The sequence below is a fragment of the Aegilops tauschii genome, chromosome 6 (assembly GCF_002575655.3).
Source record: "Aegilops tauschii subsp. strangulata cultivar AL8/78 chromosome 6, Aet v6.0, whole genome shotgun sequence".
In the NCBI taxonomy this organism is placed as follows: Eukaryota; Viridiplantae; Streptophyta; class Magnoliopsida; order Poales; family Poaceae; genus Aegilops; species Aegilops tauschii.
In genome coordinates this window covers 2,937,103-2,941,554 of record NC_053040.3, presented here as the reverse complement: position 1 = coordinate 2,941,554, position 4,452 = coordinate 2,937,103, and the positions used below count along the sequence as shown (strand labels likewise).

Sequence of the window (4,452 nt, the reverse complement as noted above, 5' to 3'; positions counted from 1 at the left end):
ATTTCAACGTTCTTTTCTCAATATGGATGCTCACGGCAAAATACATATTTTAGTATGTGAGGCCATGAAAATTTAACATATCATTATTTTTTGGTCTGTACTTGATGAAAATTCCTGCCATTCTATTGTTAAAATGAACGGGCGCAGCAACGCGCGCCATTCATGATCTAGTAATTCTCTAATGTTAGTCTCCTCATAGAACACCATAATAGTCACAAAAGACCTTAGATAACAAGGCATCTGGAAAGTAGCAACCTAACTCAGGCAATCATCAAGGGTATTGTCAATCTCTATGAGGTCTTTCTGCTCACACGCTTCTCTAAAGGTGAAGCAGAGCTTTCCATTTACAATTTTCGAACCATCGTATTAAGTCGCACCTCTTAAATGACTAAGGAGGACTCTGAAGAAGTATCTTTTGCCTTAAGCTGGCTTCGCATACACAATTTTTATCAACTTGTACCCTTTGTTTTCTTCTTTGCCGCCTTTTCTTATTCTTAATACACCAGAAGAATTCTGGGAACTCTTTGTACAAGAAGTACTTCGCGTAAGGATCCTTCTGGTTCATCCAAAAATATTCTGTGAGCATGGTTCTAGAAGAAGGTGGCTTTTTGACAACATCCTCTAGATTATCAGTCGGTTCCTATGAGATAGCGGCTAAGAGCAACTCTAGCCGATCCCCTAAAACCGGTTAGAAGAGTAAAACTCCGGTTTAACTCTAACCAGGACCTAGCCGATCTTCCAACATCCATAGAGGAGTATAAAATTTACTCCACCACTTAACCGGTGAGTAAATATACTCCACCGCTCGGCCTCGGAGTAAAACTCCCCACGCCTTGTTTGCCTCTCCTCCTCCCTAATCCCTGCGTTCCAGCACCCCCACCGCTGCCGCCATGGCCGAATCACATGGTCGCCATTCCTCGCCGCCCATCCACAGTGTGGATCCGCACCACCACAAGCACAGCGTAGGCGCGTCCTCGTCACGCCGCTGCCACCGCGACACTGCAGGCCGGCTCGCCGGCTTCCCCGATCTCCTTGTGCCGTCTTTGCCACAGAGGAAGTACCATGGAGTTTGGCAGCAGGCGTGGGGGATGTGGGTGGCTGAAATCACCGATCGGTACACGCACAAGAAGCTTTGGCTTGGGTTGTTTCACACCGCCGAGCTTGCTGCCTGCGAGTACAACCTTTGGTTGGTCCGGCTGCACGGCGTCGATGACCGCCTGAACTTTGTGTGGGGCGAGATGTCGTTGCTGGATCCGCTGCTGCCGAGAGTGGTGAACGCTGCGGTGGCTTGGGCTGGAGGCCGCCGACGAGGCGTACATGGCCGACTACCGCCAAAAGTACTGTGAGCTAGTAGAGGCAGAGCACAAGCTCTACGACGAGCGAGCGAACGGCGGGGCGAACATCATCGTCCTCTCAAAGCGACGAGGAGGACGACGGTGGCGGCAATGATGGTGGCAGAGGAGGCGGCAACGACGACAGCTTCAACATCGAGGAGTGGTGAAGGACCTTCCTGGCTGCGACGACGACAGCCTAGGGACTGACCCCATGGGCGGTGGCATCTCTAGGGAGGACTGGCTCTCCCTCGCAAAGTCGAATAGCGACTAATTTTTTTGGTTAGATTTAAATTTTAGTTTATGTTTAAGTTCAAGTTTTAGTGTTGGTTTGAACTATGTTTCGACGGATGGTAATGTAAATTATGTGTCGAATTTCGTTTTAGAAGTTTGTTTAGATCGAATCTATGTTCATCTTAACAAATTTGATTTTTTTACTCCACTAAAATTAGGGGATCGGTTAGAACCGACCAAAACTTACTGAAGTAAATTTATTCCAATAAGGTTTACTTGGCCAAATACTCCTCTAATTTTTAGGGGCTCGGCTAGAGTTGCTCTAAGAGATCAGAGAAACGGGTGTGTGCTGAACGGGAGTGGATGAAGATGACATCGCCAAGGCCGGCCGAGGGCTGATTTGGGAATGTGAGCTTGGGGAAGACAAGAACCGGACGCCTCATGAGAGGCAGGATAGATGTGAAACCCTCCATGACAGGGTAGAAGAACTCACCGTCGCCGGATATTGGCCAAGGGCGGCCTCCCCTGGTCATCCATAGCCATAGGACTCTTTTTAAGCGAGAGATCGATGGAGTTTTTTTATTTTATTTTGCATGGGAGATCAATGGACTTGAAGAGAGGAGACGTGTGAGGACTGAGTACTACGGTCCAGTATAGCCCATCTGCAGATGTATTCACCTCTGTATTCTAAAACGTATATGTGACAAAGAGTTAACTGACACAGATCCCAAGCTAAGCTGTACCACTCAGATTTCCGGAGCATCTGCGCTTGCGAGTCATTTCATCGCTCTCCCAACAATTGCTAGTAAAGGTTCAAATGCGATTTGCCAAACCAAAATACTCAGCAACAACTGCTGCAGTATATTACTCTCATTGCATAACTGGTTTCCGCACATAGGCATTATTTTCAGTGGACAATCTTGTACATATAACCATTGTCTAGGCCGGAAAATTAGGGAGCAGGTAAAGGAGGAGGAGGGGAGGTCGTCATGGCAACTAGCATGTCTTGTAAAGACGAGGATTTGTTACAATTGCTCTTGCAGTCATCCATAGTGGGGTAGAAGACGTCAGTTACCAAACAATGGAAGCAACCAGCGCGGTTCCAACAATCATCATGAGCTACTTCAACGCATAGCCCGTCTGGTAGTTCGATCTTCTTGCTGTCCATGTCAGCCATGATTCGGCCTGTATATTATGGAATAATAACAAACGAACAACCATCGTTATAAACAACGCAAACGGTTACAAAGCAAAATAGAAAGGCATTCGATAGCTATACTACGTACATACTTCCAGCAAGGAGAAGTGAAGAAAAAATTAAGCGTTGTGAAGATACAGAAATATTGGTGTGCTAGATGCCTTACATTGAGCAACAGTAGCAGAGCATACGAGATGTAGACACACTAGGGCTGCTATTGCAAGAATGCGAATCGTGTACTTGTCCATGCCCAACCAGATACAACACTAGCTACACAGGCACTCAGATCACTTTGGTTGTGGATGAGAAATGTTTGGTTACCAATCTGCACATGAGACGATCGTATATATTGAGAGAAGAGAGAACCGGTCATCCTTATCCCGTGTAAACATCAAACAATAAAATTGGATTTATTTAATATCATCCCATAATATGAACCCTCATTAAAAGCATAAATTAAGTCAGACTAATTTTCTCCCTTTTTAGACAAGTTCCCAAATTTGGTCGGACTTATCTCCTATGTCTATATTTGTATATTTCAGAATTGTAATTAATTCTCCAATAGTCGTGGTTAGAGGAAAGGGATGGTTCCTCCACCTCGGTTGTTGAAGAGGGCTCATGGAAAAGTTTATGGAAAGTTCAGGTGGAAAGGTGAGGATGTTCCTTTGGCATCTATCCAAACATTCTATACCAACAAATGATGTTGGGGCACACAGGCATATGGCGGACTCTAGCTCATGCGGTTTTTGCGGATCAACTTACTCATGGAGTCACCCCCTGTTGAATGTATGATCGCTAGATGCACGTGGGCGCTGGTCGATGACGAGCTAGCTCAATCCATAATTTGTACGACCGAACCAAATGCTGGTCATTGGCTATTCTCACTGATGAACTCATTATCACATGTGCATTTTGTAAAGCTTTCAGTCACACTATGGGCCATATGGGCTGCTCGATGGAAGGCGATTCACGATGGTATCTTTCAAAGTCCACAAGCTACTCATTGTTTCATTAACATATTTATTGACGAGCTTGAGATGATCAAGGAAGTGCCGACATCAACGACGGAGGGGTGACCCTCCATTCCAGTCACTACAGCCCAACGTCCAAAGGTCCCGCCAATGGGCTATGCAAAGATACACGTCGATGTTGGTGTTCGAAAGGGAGTAGGAGGAACAGGCAACAACAGTGTGTAGAGATAGAGATGTAACGTTCCTGGGAAGTACCACACTTATCATTGGAGGAGTGGACGATCCAGCAATGTTCGAGTCCATCGCATGCAGTGAGGCATTAGCATTGGCTGCAGATCTTCACCTCCACCGGTTGGTCATCGCTTCTGACGATAAACAGGTGATTGGGGACATCCAGAAAGGTGGGAGAGGAAACAAAGGATCAATTATTAGCGAGATCAAGTTACACGCGTCGTCTTTTGACTGTATTTTTAATTTTGAAGGTCATGCTGTCAATGTTGAAGCACATAGTCTAGTCAGGTTTTCACTTTTGTTAGGTCCGAGACATCACACTTGGCTTGATCAATCCCATGGCTAGAACTATATCCCGCATTCTGTGGTGTTTGGTGAATAAAACTTGGTTTAGCCATCAAAAAAAATTCTCCAATATTTATTGCCTTGTATGGTCTAGTATTTTTTGCAAAAGAGAAAACGGTGTACTACTGTTAGCAATAGAATT

General features: G+C 45.5%; 1 long non-coding RNA gene across 1 annotated transcript; it reads right to left on the bottom strand.

Moving 5' to 3' along the window:
- Nucleotides 1-2,388: 2,388 nt before the first annotated feature.
- On the bottom strand, nt 2,389-3,439 carry LOC120967270 (uncharacterized). Its single transcript, XR_005761088.3, has 2 exons — nt 2,930-3,439; nt 2,389-2,750 (listed from the first exon to the last, which is right to left on the bottom strand). It is a non-coding gene; the product is annotated as an uncharacterized lncRNA (long non-coding RNA).
- Between the last annotated feature and the right edge of the window lie 1,013 nt (nt 3,440-4,452).